The 20,576-nt window shown below is 41.8% G+C and overlaps 2 non-coding genes across 2 annotated transcripts; both read left to right on the top strand.

Annotated features, from left to right (window-relative positions):
- Positions 1-277: 277 nt before the first annotated feature.
- On the top strand, positions 278-349 carry trnaq-cug (transfer RNA glutamine (anticodon CUG)). The gene has a single exon. It is a non-coding gene; the product is annotated as a tRNA-Gln (tRNA).
- Positions 350-13,021: 12,672 nt separating this feature from the next.
- On the top strand, positions 13,022-13,093 carry trnaq-uug (transfer RNA glutamine (anticodon UUG)). Its single transcript has one exon. It is a non-coding gene; the product is annotated as a tRNA-Gln (tRNA).
- Positions 13,094-20,576: the final 7,483 nt, after the last annotated feature.

Below are 20,576 nucleotides of genomic sequence, written 5' to 3'. Positions count from 1 at the left end.
TTTGAGGCGGGCCATTGACCAAAAATCACTGGGTTCCAACCTCTCTGTATAACTGTTCCCCACAACCAGAGAGCTATCTGTTTCCAAGTTGGCCTCCAACCAAGCAGTTTCAGTTCCATGGTGTAATGGTCAGCACTCTGGGCTTTGAATCCAGCGATCTGAGTTCGAATCTCGGTGGAGCCTGTGTGCTTTCTTGCCGCAGGAAAAGATAAAACAGCACTAGTTTGGCGATGGTGCCAGTGTTTGTGGCCATGTGAGCAACAGCTGCACCAGATAAGGTTCCATGGTGTAATGGTTAGCACTCTGGACTCTGAATCCAGTGATCCGAGTTCAAATCTCGGTGGGACCTATTTTGCCACCAGTTTGCGCAGGACAATGTCTGAAATACTTTTCGGCACCTTTTAGTCCAAAAAAATTAACTAACGTAGAGAGTGTGGCCGCATTGCATCGATGCTCAGTCTGTCTCTTTAGGGCAGTGGTTCTCAAACCTGTCCTGGAGGCACCCCTGCCAGGCACATTTTTATTGTCTCCCTTATTACACACACCCAAATAAGGTCTCGCGGTCTCTACTAATGAGCTGATGATTTGAAACAGGTGTGTTAGATGAGGGAAACATTCAAAATTTGGAGGGCAGGGGTGCCTCCAGGACAGGTTTGAAAACCACTGCTTTAGGGAACTGTGCGTAAAATGGCACTGTTTTGCAACCAATTTGCACAGGACCATGTCTGAAATACTTTTTGGCAGCTGTGAGCCCAAAAAAAGCTAACGTGGGAGTGTGGCAGCATTGCGTCAACGCTCAGTCAGTCTCTTTAGGGCAATGGTTTTCAAACCTTTCCTGGAGGCACCCCTGCCCTGAACATTTTGTATGTCTCCCTTATTAGACACACCCAAATCAGGTCTTGCAGTCTCTACTAATGAGCTGATGATTTGAAACAGGTTTGTTAGATGAGGGGAAATGCGAAATGTGCAGGGCAGGGATGCCTCCAGGACAGGATTGAAAACCACTCCTCTAGGGATGTGTGAGTAAAAGGGCAGGAGCCAACTTGGAGAATGCGGGCATCGATCCCGCTACCTCTCGCATGCTAAGCAAGCACTCTACCATTTGAGCTAATTCCCCTGGCCTTTCAAGAATGACGAGCATAGCTGGGAATGACGGGTTTGATGCAAAGAGGCTGTCCCTCCTCTGGGCTTGCTCCTTTGCACTGGCCAAGATTATGTTGTCGAATTAACAAAGAGATTAAGCTTTTGTGTTTAAGGACCTTCTCGGTCTTGTTACGCCAGTATGAATGTGTATGGATTCTTGTATTATGTAGGCTACCTTGGAACACTCGGGTCATGCAGACAACTTTTCACCTCTTTTGCTCACACTGACTTAAAGTCTAAGGAAGCGGTTCTCAATTCTAGTCCTCGCTCCCCCCAGGTCTGCATGTTTTGCATGTCTCTCTTTGTTAGCACACCTGATTCGGATAATCAGCTCATTAGAAGTGAGCTCCTAGCGATTGACATGGTCCCTACACAGTGTTCATTGCTCCCCACTCCCTAAGCAGGGGAAATCCGTCAAAGTATACTTCACTTTGGAACATTGGTTCACGGATTTGTGCTGCACAACTTCTTCACACATGGAGAAGTGTGACATAATTTACCTCTGTATACCTCAATACACCACTGTATTATTTACTATGAATTGAAAGTATACATACGCTTTGAACTTGAATCACGGAGGGATGTCATGTGATGTCCAGTTCTCAGGGCACTTACGTTCGAATGGAACAAATGTCTGAAGCTATACGAGAAACTTACAAAATGTGAAGAGCAGGGGGCGCGAGGACTGGAATTGAGACCCGCTGGTCTAAGTGACATCTGACCGTTTCAGCTGTCCTCCCTAACATCCCTCTACATGTTAGATACAGCCCCATTTTTAGGTCAATTAAGAGGCCAACTTGCATTCGTTAGCCTTTCACACTGTCTCGAGGACTTTGATTGCTTCCACATTAGTTCATGTTCCTTCTTTTGTTGATGCTTGCCGGTGCTGCTTCAGGAACAGCTGCCTGGTGCACAAATGTCGGAAATGAACACGGCCAGGTCCTTGCCTCTGTGCTGACAGCTGCCGAGGGACATGGACTGGACTCCATGGCAGCTGGTCTGATGAAACGCTACCGAGAGGCAGGAGAGGCAGCCCCAAAAGTGATGTACGTGGACAGGGACTGCTGCAGTCAGTATGGCCAATCGCAGGTGAAGATCATGTTTTCGGAGTGGGATGAGCTTGTAGTGCGCCTCGACATCTGGCACTTCATGCGGCGATTTGCTGCAGGTGTCACGACAGAGGCTCATCCACTCTACGGGATCTTCATGGCACGTCTGTCCAGGTGCATCTTTCAGTGGGATCCAGAGGATGTGGCTGCTCTTCGCTCTGCAAAAGAGAGTGACCTGGCGGCAAAGAAGACTGGCCACATCTCAGAAAAGGCGGTCAGTGCTCGCATTACCCGGAGGGAGTTGGCACTGCACTGCCGGAGGAGGACCAGGGGGGTGGAGGAGACCGCCAGATTGATTGGGTTACTGATTGATCAGTTTGACAGTGCGGATGGGAAGGACACCCTGGGAGTTCCTCTGCTGGACCACGAACGGATCCAGCAGATATGGAAGGAACAGCGCAAGCACGTCCAGTGTATACAAGACCCAGAGGACTTTCCGCTGTACATGAAGACAGGGACACTGAAGAAAGGCAGCGTGGAGCTGTGCTGCTACAGGTGTGCTCGTGGCTCTACCTCCTTGGAGTCGTTCCACCTCCACCTGAACCGTTTTATTCCAGGTATTACATGCACATGGATTATTATTTTTCTGTAGAAAATATAAGCACTGTAACTGCTTCCATCACTTTAAAGTAATGCCGCATTAATAAATGTCACACTCTACATTACAATTACTTTTTAATGTCATTAGCATTGACAAAGCTGTCTTGACTAACAAGTCACTAGTAATACAGGAATAAGTGACAATCATTTTTAATTTAGTTACACAACTCTATTAAATGTAGTATACAAGTTACTTCAGAGCACCTTATGTGTAGTACATATATTGTACATATGTGACATATAAAACCCTTTTTTATATATTTTTTAATATTATTTAACTTTTAGGAACCAGTGCCAGCGATGCGCATTTTCAGGCCTATCTCCTTGAGGGCTTGATGCGTTGGAATGATGACCGAATGGAAGATGCCATAAAACGGGCGTCCTCCATTCGGACATATGGCAGTGCCATGAGAGAGGCTGTGGACCGGCTTAGCCGAACAGTCTTTGGGAAGCCCTGGGATGAGCGCTATCGCCCTCCTGGAGCATATACAGGTAAGAAATTTAATTTGTTCTTTTGCAATATTCTATTAAGTTATCTATTTAGCCTCCAATGTACTTGATAAATTATTAAGAGCACTTTTTTTCTTTTTTTCTTATTTTATTATTGTAGGTGAATTGCTGGGAATCGAGTACCTTTACAGCCAGACTGGCAAAACACTGTCTCCAGTGCTCCAGAACCCAGAGGAGGAAGACCGGCTGGTGGAGGAGGTTGATGATCAGGACCTGCTTCACTGGCTGAGCCGTCCACATCATCTGGAGGAGAGGGACAGCATCTCGCCCCTGCCTCTTCAGTGCTGTCACAGCCATCTGACACTGGAAGCAGTGTCTCCGGTGAGGCTCAGGTAAGACACTCTAAGGGCTTTATTTTGTTTCAGTCTCGTTTTATTCCAAATACACTACAAGCAAGGTGTTTTTTTTTAAGCCTGCATTTATTTGATTCAAAATACAACAAAAGCAGTAATATTTTGAAATATTTTTACTATTTAAAATAACTGCTATCCATTTGAATATATTTAAAAAAGTAATTCAGTCTTGTGATTTCAATGCTGAATTTTAGCATCATTACTCAGGGCACACGATTCTTCAGAAATCATTCCAATTTGCTGCTAAGAAAAACCGGGTGCCGGGTGCTATATTATTATTATTATTATTAGGTTAAAAATAGCTCCTAGAGATTTTTTGTTTAGGTTTCTTTGATGAATAGAAAGTTCAGTATATATTGTAACATTATAAATGTCTTTATCATCTATTTAATGCGTCCTTGCTAAATAAAAGTATTAATTTCTATAATTTAATACTAAATATATAATGATTTAAATGTTCTGACTCCACACTTTTGGATGGTATAGTGTATAATGTTAAAAAAGCTTTTTATTACAGATAAACTCTTATCTTGGATCCTTCTATTCATCAAAGAATCTTGAACAAAATGTACACAACTGTTCTAAATATTGATAATAATATCAATAAAAAAAGGTTTCTAGAAGAACAAATCAGGATATCTGAATGGTTTCTTGAAGATCATGTGACACTGAAGACTGGAGGAATGATGCCGAAAATACGATTGTGCATCACAGAAATAACTTACACTTTAAACTATATTCAAATAGAAAGCATTTTTATTTTAAATAGTAAAATTATTTCACAATATAATGGCTTTTGTTGTATTTGAATAAAATAAATGCAGGCTTGTTGAGCAGAATTCTTTAAAAAATGTAAAAAAAATATTTCTGTTCAAAGGCTTTTGACTGAAAGTGTATATTAACACTAATCTGCATTTACTAGGGAGCAGTCATTGGACCTGATGGCATCGCTGGGTGGGACAAGGTCCAGGATCTGGCTGGTTTCCTGGTGGGTCTTCGTGAGGCTCCTTACCTCACCGACCTGCAGGTGACAGAGGCCATCCAGCTGTGGACAGCTCTCCCTGACGTTGATAAACAGCGGGTCAACTATCAGCCTCGACATCAGCCTCAGCTGACACATGGGCGCTTTAAGGCACCGAAGCGGTCCGGAGTCACACCGGGTGTGGAGAGTGTGAAACGGTGTCTGATTGGACATCCTGGGGGTCCAGCACAGTGGCCCAGCACCAGCCGCTTGGTTGAGGCCATTTGTATGAAGCTGTGTGCTTTACACAAGTCACCGACCAAGAAGGCTGGAGTTTGCACCCCCAGGTGGTCTAAAATCCTTTCAGATTACCACCACATCCGAGACCTGGTGCTTAACAGTCGAAGGCTGATGGATGAAACAATGATCCAGCTGTTTGAGCTGAACCAGAGGACACTCATTCAGTGGTAAGCAAGGCACATTATTTGGTTCCAGGGAACTGAATACTTCTGTACACACACACACACACACATATATATATATATATTGTTACGACCTGTGGCTCCAAAAGGCCGTAACAAAGGAAAGGGACACACAGAGCGGTTACTTTTAACACGAAATTTATTAACAACCAAAAGAACCGAAACTAAACCAAACAAGTGTAAAATGGCATCAGTCAGATCAGTAGTGTAAAGTACAATGTATGCATGAAATGGCATGGGACGTAATGCAATGTAAGCTAATGTGATGTATGTCTCCAGAAGTCACAACAACAAAACCCATAAAAGCAAAGCAAAAATAAACATGGAGCCCCGATGAACAAGCACGGGCTTCTTTTAAAGGACAGACTGATTAGAGCATCCAGGTGGAACCCCTCAGGAAATCAACGGGGCGTTTCATACTGGATCGTCACACCCCTCCCCTTAAGACAGGGATTCTGTCAAGATCCCTGTAAACAAAGAGACAAGGGGACGCCCAATCTGAAAACGACTGTACCGCAATATCATTTTCCTGCATGTAGTTTATTTCTGCCTCCATAAGCTCTCGTTTATCTGGAGACACCCGATAAAAACGTTGCTTAATGGGTTTCGCCTCCCCAACGTCAATGTCATGCTCTATCCAATCTGTACGTGAGGGGGTATCTCCAAACAAATCAGGAAAATTCTGCAATAGTAAAACCAACTCTGCACGTTGAACCGGAGGTAAATGAGCAAGACCGGAGCTTAGTCTCTTGCAGGACTCAGAGTTATTTAACCGACCGCGCAACCTACCCTCATCAGGCTCAATATTCTCCTCACCCCCACCCACCAAGTTAGAGCTACCACGAAAAATTGATCCCACTGAAAGAATGGAATGAACCGGATCTAAATCCACTACATGAGTCTCGCCAATTTGATTCTCATAAAAAGGTTTCAACAGATTAACATGACACAATTTAGTGGATTTCCTCCGCCCTGGGGTACCGATCACATAATTCTCTTCACTCACTTTCCGCTGCACCACCTACGGACCATCGAATTTGGCTTCGAACGGAGAGCACACCAAAGGACGCAGAACCAAAACTTGATCTCCAGGCTCAAAAACACGACGCTCAACGGTACGATCAAATAAGCGTTTCATAATTTTTTGTTGTTTTTCCAATTTCACTTTAGCCAACTCTCGCGCTTGAACCAATCGTTGTTTAAACCCGTAAACATAAGCCTCTAGATTTTTTGGAGAATCGGATATCTTAACCGGATTTTGGAGCACTGCCAAAAGTCCACGAACCTTATGACCAAACACAAGGTCATTGGGACTAAAGCCAGTGCTCTCCTGTACAACCTCTCGTGACGCCAGCATCAACCAGGGCAATCCCTCTTCCCAGTCTCGATCCAGCTGCACACAATACGACCGAAGAAGAGACTTTAAAGTGGAACCTGATGGAACCTCTCCAGTGCGCCTTGGCTTTGAGCATGGTATGCAGTCGCAAGGTGATGTTTTACATGCAGCTGTTTTAAAACCTGCTGAAACAAATGGGAAGTAAGATTAGTTCCCTGATCACTCTGGATAACCCTAGGAACACCAAAGATAGACATAAACTGAGATAACGCCTTTACGATTGAGCGGGAAGTGATCGTACGCAGTGGGTAAGCAGCAGGAAAACGAGTATTCAAACACATTATAGTCAACAAGTATTTACTACCTGACTTGGAAGATGGCAACGGGCCCACACAGTCCACAATAAGATGCTCAAAAGGGTCACCCACTGCCGGAATAGGGTGTAATGGAGCCAGTTTTAGTTTCTGATTAGGTTTACCGATCAACTGGCAAGTGTGACACTGTTTTATATAAGATGAAATGTCGCTTTTTTCTCGAGGCCAAAAAAAATACTTCAACACACGATCATAGGTCTTTCGTACTCCAGAATGACCAGACAAATCATGCGCAACTTCCAACAATGCCATTCGAAATTTTGTGGGAACCACTACTTGAATAATAGGGTCCCCAACAAAATCGTCCCCATGAGGAACCCACTTCCGCAATAACATACCATCTTGTACGAAATAACCTCGAGCGATGTTAGACACATGATCGTCTCGAACAGCACTGTTAAACAGCTCAGCCAAGGATAAATCCGAACGTTGCTCTTCTCCCATCTCCTCTGCAGACACAGGAAAGGACACAGCAGATAAATCAGGCATAGACAGAGAACTACCCAGTTGATTCAACATCATTCTTGGACTATCCACTACTTCCTTCGTCGTGCTTCGAGTCATTGCACGAGTTGTTACACCCACCGGATCTACATGTGAAGGGATCTGCGGAAACACATCATTGGATGAAACTATTGGTGACACAGGAGCATCCGGCCATACACGCCCCCCTGCTAACTCATTCCCCAAAATAAGATGAACGCCCTCGACCGGCAAAGCAGGACGCACTCCCAAAACAATATCACCATTCACCAAACTCGATGACAGCTTCACCCTATGAAGAGGAACGGTTAGTATACTCATACCCATCCCCCGGACTAACATGCTGTCACCCGTGTCAGACCGCGAAGAAAAAGGCAAAATAGACTCTAAAATGAATGAATCCATGGCTCCCGTGTCCCGCAAGATCTTGACCGGAACTTCCTCATTACTGCCCACAAGAGACACATAACCCTCTGTAAGGAAAGGAGAAAATACAGATAAACAGTCCGCATCCACTTTATCCTTTACACACGTCTCAACGGTATTAGAAGCTAAAGCCACAAAAGCAGCTGGTTTAGGAACCTTAACGTCACGTTTAGCCTTCTCCTCAAGTAAAGGGCAATCAGCTTTCCAATGCCCTTTTTCACGACAATAATTACATGTCCTAAGCGGGTCAAACTTCCATGTAGGAAGGTAACTAGACCTAGGAGAAAAACTATTTAGAGATGTACTATATCGAAGCATATTACCGTCTCCCCGCGAGCGCCCGTCAACAAAGCTACTTCTGTGAGAGAGTACATAATCGTCAGCCTACGCTGCCGCTTCCTCTGGTGAACTAACTTTACGCTCATTAATATAAGTGGCGATCATATCCGGGACAGACACTTTAAATTGTTCCAATATCATCAGTTGAACCAACTCATCAAAAGATGTAATATCAAGCGCAGTATACCAACGAGTAAAGTATTTCCTCAAATCCTGCACAAACTCCAAATGAGACTGCTTTTGTTCCCTCTTACATGCCCTGAACTGCTGACGATATGCTTCAGGCACACATTCATACGCCTTTAAGACCGCTGATTTAATTTGATCATAATCCTGACAATCTTCCTTACTCAACGCGGAAAAAACTAACTGTGCTTTTCCGGTCAACACACACTGCAACAATAACACTCGATTTTCCTCTGACCAGTCCTGTAGCTCAGCAATACGCTCAAAGAGAGTGAAAAATATATCAGGATCCTCCTCGTTGAATTTAGGAACAAGTTTCAAATTTGAATTCACTGCAAATGTAACTCGATCTTCCCTACCTTCCTTCAGAAGTCTTAACTTCATAACTTCAACCTCAATTTTCGCCTTCTCTAACTCCAACCTATCATGTTCAGAATGTTGTTTCAATCTTTCATGTTCCATTTGCAACAGCAACAATTCTTTTTGCTGCTCAAACATCAATACAGATGGTGAATCGGACTGCCTTTGTACCGACATAACCAAATCTTTATCCAAACTCAGAATGTCCCTTTCACACAATTTTAACTTCAACTCAGCTTTAATACTTTCCTTGCGTTTTTTATCAACGACATCTATTTCATAATGGTCAGCAATTCTTAACAGCTGTTCCTTCGTACATTTTCCTAGCAATGTATACGAAGGAGATTCTACAAATGCATTAATATCCGCCATCAGAAAAACAAACGGACCAATAAAAAGCCAGAAGTGCAATCAAATACTCGGAGCATTCCCCACTAACTTTCCTCAGCGCGAGAGAGAGAGGAGAAAAAAAAAAAAACCTATCTATCCTTATCCCTGGTCTTCATGCGGTTACAGGCGGGGGTTATTTATGCACTTTAACCCAGTAGGTGAAAAATGCTACCGGTCAGACCAGCGACACCTTCAACACCCTGGATGTGCTCCCGAGTCAACTGCTACTACCCGCTTTCTCCGCAACACTACCAAAACAAAAAATAACCAACATGTCTCAAAGGAAACATGCTGCTATACCTCACCGGGGAAAACTCCAAACTAGAAGAACCATATTGCACTGTCAACTTACCAGTCGATGAGCTTCCACGCAACAACCAAACAATTCTCCACACGTGTGTCCCGTTCCGCGAAAATGACGTCACAAGTTCAAATGAGATTTCCTCTCCCAAACGCTAACCATTGATTACGCCAAATTCCGAAAGACGCTAGCACGAACAAATACCAAATGGACGAGCCCCCATTTGTTACGACCTGTGGCTCCAAAAGGCCGTAACAAAGGAAAGGGACACACAGAGCGGTTACTTTTAACACGAAATTTATTAACAACCAAAAGAACCGAAACTAAACCAAACAAGTGTAAAATGGCATCAGTCAGATCAGTAGTGTAAAGTACAATGTATGCATGAAATGGCATGGGACGTAATGCAATGTAAGCTAATGTGATGTATGTCTCCAGAAGTCACAACAACAAAACCCATAAAAGCAAAGCAAAAATAAACATGGAGCCCCGATGAACAAGCACGGGCTTCTTTTAAAGGACAGACTGATTAGAGCATCCAGGTGGAACCCCTCAGGAAATCAACGGGGCGTTTCATACTGGATCGTCACAATATGTATATATATATATATATTTTACAAGTAATTTACTTTCAGGTTTCAACGGCAGCAGAAGAATCAGGAAATGAGTGTCCTCGCCCAGGGACTGACTCCATCTGACCCAATTGATGTGGCTGATACGCAGCTTCCTCTGCCGAGGGAAAAATTGGATGACGTGCCATCAACATCAGGCCCAAAACATCAATTTATCCTTCCGCCAAATCGAGAAGGACAGGCTCCAATTCTGCGACCGGGTCGCCGGCCCACTGCTGCCAAAAGGGAGGGCCCTATCGCACCCGTCCCCACAGCAGCAGGAGTTGTGCAGCCCATTTCAGCACCTGGGTCACTGTTAGGCACACTAGTCCTTAACCCAGACATGACTGTGTCGATGGTGATTTCATCTTCTGGTGCTTTGACATCCGGTCCAGGCCCAGCTCCGCCTGCTCCAGCGCCTGCTCCAGCGCCTGCTCCAGCGCCTGCTGCTTCTGTGTCCCGTTACACCCAGAGGAACAGGCGCCGGCGGGCCCTGGAGACGGAAAGCGGAGTCCATAAGAGGAAGTATGTGCGAGGGGTAACTTTTAACAAGTGCAGCGAATGTGGGCAGCCCAAAACTAAAGAGTTTGGTCATAGCCGATATGGGAATGCCACATTTTGCTCACGCTCCTCTAATGGAAAAACTTTAGATGATTGGTTGGCAGAACAGCGGCAGGCAAAATAAATGACAAACTCCGCCTCCATAGTAAATAATTTATTTCCTGTGTATATTTTGTATATATTATATGGGCCCACTCTTTTCATATATATTTTTTTAATATAAGTAGTACATAATATCTTTCCTGTATATATATATATATATATATTGTTTATATTATATGGGCCCACTCTTTTCATATTTTTTTATACAAGTACATTATATCTATCCTGTATATATTTTGTTTATATTATATGGGCCCACTCTTATCATATTGTCCTTTTTATATTGTGTGTATGTATGTGTGTGTTCATTTTAATAAAACATTTTGTATATATTACTTGGGCCCACTCTTTTATATTGTTCTTTTTATATTGTGTGTATGTGTTTGTATTCATTTTAATAGAACATTTTTTTGATCAGATAAAAAAAAAATCTGCTAAATCATATCAATCAAATCATATCCACACACACAAAACATATTTGAAGAAACGTTTTTTATTAATTCTATTTAAACACAAACATGAAAAAGTTTTTTTTTAATAATACACACACACACACACTCACACAAATCTATGTAGTATAAAAGCAATCAATGGTATGTCATAGATAACAAAATAAAAGTCTCGGTTTATTGCACGCTTAACAATACACGTCGTGGACATATGACGTCACGGCTCATCTGAGAGAGCACGGGTTCGAATCCAGGCCGTGGAGGGTAGAATTGTTTCACATGTAATAACAACTCTTCAAAACGCAGAAACATATACCCAGAGTATTGCTGCAGGGGAAATCCTTCGGCGTTTTCACGTGTTCTGCGTCTTTTTCACTTGCATGCGGGGCTCAAAGATTGGACCCCTTCCTTCGCGCAGCGAGCGCTCTACCATTTTAGCTAATTCCCCTGGCCTTTCAAGAATGACGAGCATAGCTGGGAATGAGGGGTTTGATGCAAAGAGGCTGTCCCTCCTCTGGGCTTGCTCCTTTGCACTGGCCGAGATTATGTTGTCGAATTAACAAAGAGATTAAGCTTTTGTGTTTAAGGACCTTCTCGGTCTTGTTACGCCAGTATGCATGTGTATGGATTCTTGTATTATGTAGGCTACCTTGGAACACTCGGATCATGCAGACAACTTCTCACCTCTTTTGCTCACACTGACTTAAAGTCTAAGGAAGCGGTTCTCAATTCTAGTCCTCGTTCCCCCCAGGTCTGCATGTTTTGCATGTCTCTCTTTGTTAGCACACCTGATTCGCATAATCAGCTCATTAGAAGTGAGCTCCTAGTGATTGACATGGTCCATACACAGTTTTCATTGCTCCCCACTCCCTGAGCAGGGGAAATCCGTCAAAGTATACTTCACTTTGGAACATTGGTTCACGGATTTGTGCTGCGCAACTTCTTCACACATGGAGAAGTGTGACATCATTTACCTCTGTATACCTCGATACACCACTGTATTACTCACTATGAATTGAACGTATACATACGCTTTGAACTTGAATCATGGAGGGATGTCATGTGATGTCCAGTTCTCAGGGCACTTACGTTCGAATGGAACAAATGTCTGAAGCTATACGAGAAACTTACAAAATGTGAAGAGCAGGGGGCGCGAGGACTGGAATCGAGACCCGCTGGTCTAAGTGACATCTGACCGTTTCAGCTGTCCTCCCTAACATCCCTCTACATGTTAGATACAGCCCCATTTTTAGGTCAATTAAGAGGCCAACTTGCACACTGCCTTTCACACTGTCTCGAGGACTTTGATTGCTTCCACGTTAGTTCATGTTCCTTCTTTTGTTGTTGCTGAAATAGCTCTTTTTTCCTGGCTTTGGGCAAGAAGGCTCGTTGGTCTAGGGGTATGATTCTTGCTTTGGGTGTGAGAGGACCCGGGATCAAATCCCCGACGAGCCCTTGTTCAGGTTAAAACGGGAAGCTTTATTGTCTCATTGTATTCACAAACATTATGGCAGGTTTTTTCCAATCAGGCAGACATGGATGGCTAAGCCAGGCTGGTTAGTTCAGCTGGTTAGAGCGTGGTGCTAATAACGCCAAGGTTTGATCCCCGTACTTGCGGGTTTGATCCCCGTACTTGCCATCTCTTTTTATTGTCTGGGGGCTCATCTCTGCTCTGCTCTTCAGCTCTGACAAAGAGTAGGGTGATCTCACTGAAATCACTGCTTGCTAAGCAGAGGTTTGTTGTAGCCGAAATAGCTCAGTTGGGAGAGCATTAGACTAAAGGTCCCTGGTTCGATCCCGGGTCTCGGCAACATCTCCCACACTTTTCCCTTTTTTGAGGCGGGCCATTGACCAAAAATCACTGGGTTCCAACCTCTCTGTATAACTGCTTCCCCACAGCCAGAGAGCTATCTGTTTCCAAGTTGGCCTCCAACCAAGCAGTTTCGGTTCCATGGTGTAATGGTCAGCACTCTGGGCTTTGAATCCAGCGATCTGAGTTCGAATCTCGGTGGAGCCTGTGTGCTTTCTTGCCGCAGGAAAAGATAAAACAGCACTAGTTTGGCGATGGTGCCAGTGTTTGTGGCCCTGTGAGCAACAGCTACACCAGTTAAGGTTCCATGTTGTAATGGTTAGCACTCTGGACTCTGAATCCAGTGATCCGAGTTCAAATCTCGGTGGGACCTATTTTGCCACCAGTTTGCGCAGGACAATGTCTGAAATACTTTTCGGCACCTTTTAGTCCAAAAAAATTAACTAACGTAGAGAGTGTGGCCGCATTGCATCGATGCTCAGTCTGTCTCTTTAGGGCAGTGGTTCTCAAACCTGTCCTGGAGGCACCCCTGCCCTGCACATTTTTATTGTCTCCCTTATTAGACACACCCAAATAAGGTCTCGCGGTCTCTACTAATGAGCTGATGATTTGAATCAGGTGTGTTAGATGAGGGAAACATTCAAAATGTGAAGGGCAGGGGTGCCTCCAGGACAGGGCTGGAGGTGTGGAGTGATGATGGAAGGAAGTAGCGTAGATTCCGGAAGTGATCCGGAAATGGAGGATGTGGATAGTGGAGGCGGCGAGAATGGAAGTAGTAAGTGGAGTGTAGTAGAAAATCGGAAAAGAAAGAAACAATCTTCAGAATCGGGTAGTGAGAAAGGAAATCTCCAGACTAGAAGAAGGAAAGAGGAATATAAGGTATTGTTGAAGTTTGTTGACTCGGTAAATGCGATTAATCCGTTGAAGCTGACGAAAACATTGAAAGAAATGACAGGGACAGTTGAAAGCATTACGACTTTAAGGGATGGCAATCTGTTGTTGTTTTGTAAAGACAGTAGGCAGCAAAAATCAGCTCTGGGTATAAAATCGATGATTGGACATAAGGTGTTGTGCTCGATACCGGAAGAAAAGAATTGGGTTAGAGGTGTTGTAACAGGGATTCCGACAGATGTCACGGAGGAGAACATTAAAAGAAATATCACGGGAGCAGCAGTAAAGTTTGTTAAACGGCTCAAGTGTGTTAGAAATAACGAGAAGATGGACAGCCTCTCAGTAATGATAAACTTTGATGAAAATAAAATGCCAGAGAAATTTATTTAGGATTTGTAAGATATGCAGTAAGACCATACGTTCCTCCGCCGCTAAGATGTTATAAGTGTCAAAAATTCGGTCATGTAGCGGCAGTATGCAGAGGTAAGCAGAGATGTGCGCGGTGTGGAGGTGAACATGAGTACGGCAAATGTGGGCAAGGTGTAAATCCTAAATGCTGCAACTGTGGTGGGGATCATAGTGCAGGATACGGTGGTTGTCAGGTACGGAAAAAGGCAGTCAAGGTTCAAAATGTTAGAACGACAGAAGGAATAACATACGCTGAGGCATTGAAGAAAGTAAACCAGATTCCTAAAACAAATGAAACTATGAATGAAGAAATTCATTCAAAACAACAGAGTAAAGAACAAAGAGATGAAAAGGTAGTAGTGGATGATAAGGTGGCATTTGTAACATTTATCGCTGAAGTAGTGAACTGTTCAGCTCAAACTGAAAGCAGGACTGAAAGAATCAAAATCATTATCAGAGCTGCAGAAAAGTACTTGGATCTGGGGAATGTTACTGTTGACATGATAAATGAAAGGCTCAAGATTCCAACATTAAATAGTCAAGCAGTAAATAGTCAGACAACATGTGGTGGATCTTAATGGTGTTATATATCTTGCAATGGAATGCAAGAAGTTTGATTGCAAATGGACAGGAGTTTAAGAAATTTATAGCAGACCAAGAGAAAGGCCCAGATATTATATGTATACAGGAAACTTGGCTTAAGTCACAATATAACTTTCTAATACATGGATATACTACTATTCGGAGGGATAGACAACAAGGGAATGGAGGTGGAGTAGCTACTTTTATAAAGCAAGGAATTGGGTATAAAACAGGTAGATGGGGAAGTAGAAGTTGTGGTGGTGGAAATATGGGAAGGATCAAGGTGTATTAGAATAATTAATTTTTACAATCCATGTGATAGGTTAAGCAAGGATATTCTAGAAAGTATAGGAGGAAATGAAAGTCAAAAAACGGTGTGGTGTGGTGATTTTAACGCTCATAGTTCAATATGGGGAAGCGCAAAAACAGATTATAATGGTAAGATCATTGAAGATATGCTAGATTGGGGAAGATTAGTGTGCATTAATGATGGAAGTCATACTAGAATTGATTTGAATAAGGGAAGGCATTCGGTATTAGACTTGACAATAGTATCTGAAAGTTTAGCGAGTAAATGTGAATGGAAAGTACTAAAACAAAGTACAGTAGGAAGTGATCATTTTCCTATTTGCAGTAAAGTTGGAGTAGTAGTCAGCGGATTGGGATAAGTATAAGGAGTTATGTGGAAGCAAAATGAAGGACATTAGTAAATGTATAGAAGATGTTGATGTTTTTAATAATGAAATATGCAAGGTTCTTCAGAGTACAGCTGTAGAAGTAATAGGTAAGAGGAAGGCAGGCAGCAATAAGAAAGTTATGCCATGGTGGAACGAGGAGTGTAGTGAGGCAACAAAAAGGAGAAATAAAGCACTCAAGAAGGTAAGAAGGTCACTTAATTATAATGATTTAATAAGTTATAAAAGGGCACAAGCTATAGTGAGAAGAGTCATTCGGACGTCTAAAAGAAATTATTGGAGGGAATTTTGTAATAGAATAGGGGAAGACATTGAAATAAGTGAGTTATGGAATATGATACGAAAGATGGGAGGGATACAAAGAGATTACAACATACCTGTATTAGAATATAATAATAGACAAATTATATCTGAAAGCGGTAAAGCAGAGGTATTTGCAGAAACATTCGTTAAAATTCATAGTAATTCGAATTTATCAGAGGATGCGAGGAAAACTAGGGACCAGATACTAAGTAAATATCCTCATTTATTGGAGGAAAAGGGACTTTCAGGAAGTACAATGGATTCAGAGTTTACTTTGTACGAATTGAAAAAAAGCGCTTGCAGGGGTTAAGCAAACATCTCCAGGCAGAGATGACATTTGTTATGAGATGGTAAAACATTTATCAGAGACAGCATTAGAGACAATTTTGAGGCTTTTTAATAAGGTTTGGGAGTTAGGAAAGTTAAAAAATGACTGGAAGCATGGTGTCATAGTGCCAATTCCAAAACCAGGCAAAGATCATACACAGCCAAATAATTATAGACCTATAGCTTTAACGTCTAATCTATGCAAAATAATGGAGCGTATGGTCATGAGTAGATTAGTATATGTCATTGAAAGGGATAATATTTTATCACCTTATCAAAGTGGATTTAGGAAAGGACGTAATACAATGGACTCAGTACTGTGCCTGGAATCTGAAATAAGAAAGGCTCAGGTAAATAAGGAAGCTTTAGTTGGGGTATTTTTTGATGTTGAAAAAGCTTATGACATGATGTGGAAAGAGGGACTTTTAATTAAGCTAGAAAAAATGGAAATTAAAGGAAGAATGTATAACTGGATCAAGGATTTCCTGTTTAACAGAACTATACAAGTAAGAGTAAGTACTGCTTTTTCTCAGATACACACAATAGAGAATGGAACACCTCATGGAAGCGTTAGTAGTCCAATTATGTTTAATATTATGATTAACGACATCTTTACAAAGGTTGATAGGTGCATTGGAAGATCTTTATATGCGGATGATGGAGCACTGTGGAAAAGAGGGCGTAATGTAAAGTATGTGGAAAGATGTTTGCAAAATGCCGTTAAAATGGTAGAAAATTGGGCAAATGAATGGGGATTTCGGTTTTCAGTAGATAAAACTCAGGTAATTTGTTTTGCAAAAAGGAAAAGTAACCCTACCATTAACATCAGATTGTATGGACAAGAAGTGAAGCAAACAGCAGTTGTGAGGTTTCTGGGTATATGGATGGATTTGAAATTGAATTTTAGTATGCATATCCAGAAACCGGTTGATAAATGCAAAAAAGCATTAAATTTCATGAGGTGTTTAGCAGGAGTTGATTGGGGAGCATGTCGCCAGTCTCTTAAAATAATATATTGTGCTCTAATAAGATCAGCAATAGATTATGGCAGTATGGTATATTGCACTGCATCCAAAACACAACTCGTAAAAATAGAGGCAATTCAGTCACAAGCTTTGCGAGTTTGTTGTGGAGCGTTTAGATCCTCTCCAATAACAGCAGTGCAAGTAGAGATGGGTGTAATGCCTCAAGTAATTCGTAGGCTCAAGTTAAAGATGAGGTATTTTATAAGTATAAAGGGACACTTGGACAGTCACCCAGTTAAAATGGTGTTGGAGGATTGTTGGGAATATGGACATAAAAAGTTATCAAGTTTTGGATGGAAGGCCAGTGAGGAAGCCCGGAGAATGGGATTAAGTGACTTCAATGTTGCTCCTACTGTGGCTAGGTCAGCAATTCCTCCTTGGCTTTTCCCAATGCCTTTGATTGATACTCAATTGCTTAAAGAAAAGCATAACAATACAAATGGATTAGGAAATTTTAATATACAGCAATACATTGATCAAACTTATTATAGTGCAGTTCAAATATACACTGATAGTTCAAAAGATCCAGAATTTGGGAAAACAGCAGTAGCGGTATATATTCCACTTTTTAACATTAGAATAGCAAAAAGAATATCAGATTATCTTTCAGTATTCACTGCAGAAATTATTGCAATATGTCTAGCACTTCAGTGGATAGAAGAAATCCAACCAACAAGGGTAGTGATATGTAAAGATTCTTTATCCGCACTAAATAGCTTGGAAAGTGGAACATCATCAGCAAGGCAAGACATGATAAATGAAGTAATGCAGAGTCTTTACAGAACAAGACAGTATGGACTTCTGGTAAATCTTGTATGGGATCCATCGCATATGGGTGTGAAAGGAAATGAGGAGGCTGATAATCAGGCTAAACAGGCATTAAACCATTCACAAATTGACATTGAAGTGGCATTAAGTAAAACAGAAATTAAAGTGATAATAGCTAAACAAATACAGGAAATTTGGCAGAAAGAATGGAATGAAGGAAAGAAAGGTAGACATTTTTACTGCATTCAAGGAAAAGTTGGGTCAGAGAGAAGAAGATTCGGAAACAGGAAAGAGGATGTTTTAATAACAAGAATGCGTATTGGACATTGTTTATTAAATCAAAGCTTACAAAGAATTGGTAAACATGAGAATGGAAATTGTGACAAATGTGGGTTAGTTGAAAATATACAGCATGTCCTTTTAGAATGCCAAGCTTATGAAAGAGAGCGGTCCCAGTTAAGACATGCTTTAAGAAGTGTAGGAATCAATGAGTTGACACTTCAGGTTCTCCTAGGACAAGGTGCGAAACAATCAAGAGTTTATCATGAGTTATTTATATTTTTAAAGGAAACAGGATTATTTAATAGGATTTAAAACTCCATTATGTGTAAATTTTATATGGATATATATATATATTTTTTTTTTTTTTTTTTAAAGAGTAGATCTAGTTTAAACTTCCTTTCCAAATATGCGCTTCACACTCCATTTCAGTAGGTGGCGGGAATGCACCTTTTAAGTTGGTTTGCCAACCGCCATTAAATCCTAGAAGAAGAAGAAGAAGCCTCCAGGACAGGTTTGAAAACCACTGCTTTAGGGAACTGTGCGTAAAATGGCACTGTTTTGCAACCAATTTGCACAGGACCATGTCTGAAATACTTTTTGGCACCTGTGAGCCCAAAAAAAGCTAACGTGGGAGTGTGGCAGCATTGCGTCAACGCTCAGTCGGTCTCTTTAGGGCAATGGTTTTCAAACCTTTCCTGGAGGCACCCCTGCCTAAGGATGGCTGAAGCGAAACAGTCGTTCCGAAGCTTTGCGAGATCCCGAAGCGCAGATGTGTCGAAACACTGATCCGAAGCGTGATTCGAAACACCCATGTCACGTGACTATGACCAAACGAAGCCTCGAAGTGTTTCACTAATTGTTTCATCAGGTGTGGTCCGCCGAATCAGCGTTTGATTGGAACGGTCGGGAACAGACCACACAATCGCACATCTGTATAAAAGTGAAATAAACGCATTTTGACCTCGTGGGTTTTTGTGAGAGGAGTTTGACTTTGAGATAGCGGATTTTTGGTGATATAGTGACATAGTGCGATTTGATTAGTTATAGGCAATTTAGACTTACATTTAAATTTACACAACACATTGACTGAGAGGCTAGAGACAGACAGAGTATACATATAGTGACACATTAATAGATACATAGATATAAATATATATAGACAGCTAGATTAATAGATAGATACATATATAAATACATATATTATAGATAGATACATATATAGATAGATTATAGATACATATATAGATACATAGATTATAGATACATATCTAGATACATAGATCGATTCATATATAGATAGATAGATTTGGATAGATAGATAAAATGGAAGCTCCCCAGAAGAGATGCCGTACATCTGTGGTGTGGGAGCATTTCCATTTAGAAACCCCAAATAAAGTGAGATGTGTGTATTGTGATCGGCAGCTAGCCTACTGCAACAATACATCATCCATGATGCGCCATTTGAGGAGCACTCATCCTGCCTTTTTGCAGGGTGCAGAGGATGGCATTCCCCCTGTACCTAGGCCTGCTACTGACACTGCTGGGCCATCTAAGCAAGGTATGCATTGTTTGGGATATAATTATAATTGAAATATAATTACAACCTTTTGGGACACTGTTTATAAAGTTTATAAGTTATATAAAGCACTGATTATAAACACTGGAAGGTTTCCAAATAATGAACCAGTAGGCTATACTTTTAATAGATGTGCACTTATTGAAGCTGTATTTTTCCAATGTATTTGTCTGAAAGTATGTTTTGTCTTCTCTTTTAAAAGTCAGACAGAGGGAATTGGATGACGCTCTTATAAACATGGTGGTGAAGGATCTGCAGCCCTTCACCATCGTGGACGATGAGGGATTCAGGGCATTTGTGAACAAGCTTGATCCAAGCTATGTCCTCCCATCCCGGAAGGTGCTTAAAATAATGGTCAGCGAAAAGTACAACAAAGCAAAGGAGAAGACAATGGAGGACCTACAAAAGGCAGCAAAAAAGCAGCTGCAAAGCAAAGGACAAGCTTGTGGAGATGCAGAGCTTGATGGGAAGACCAACTCTGAAACTGATACAGGAGGTTGACACGAGATGGAACAGCACATTTGACATGCTACAGCGCTTGTATGACCAACGTGAACCAGTGGCTGCTGCACTTTCCAACTTAAACAATGATACTGCTCCCCTGACAAGTATTGATTATGACATTATTGAACAATCATTGTCAATACTGCAACCATTCAAACTCGCAACAACAGAGATGTCAGAGGAAAAGAGAGTGTCTGCTTCAAAGCTTATACCACTGTACAGGATGTTGCAGCACAAGCTTGCACAGAAAAAAGGAAATGCAACGCAGGAATCAACTGTTCAATTAGGTAGGCCACAATGACCATACTACCCATGTGATTGGCCATAAC

The sequence above is a fragment of the Carassius carassius genome, chromosome 8 (assembly GCF_963082965.1).
Source record: "Carassius carassius chromosome 8, fCarCar2.1, whole genome shotgun sequence".
NCBI lineage: Eukaryota > Metazoa > Chordata > Actinopteri > Cypriniformes > Cyprinidae > Carassius > Carassius carassius.
This window is presented reverse-complemented; position numbering and strand designations above follow the sequence as displayed.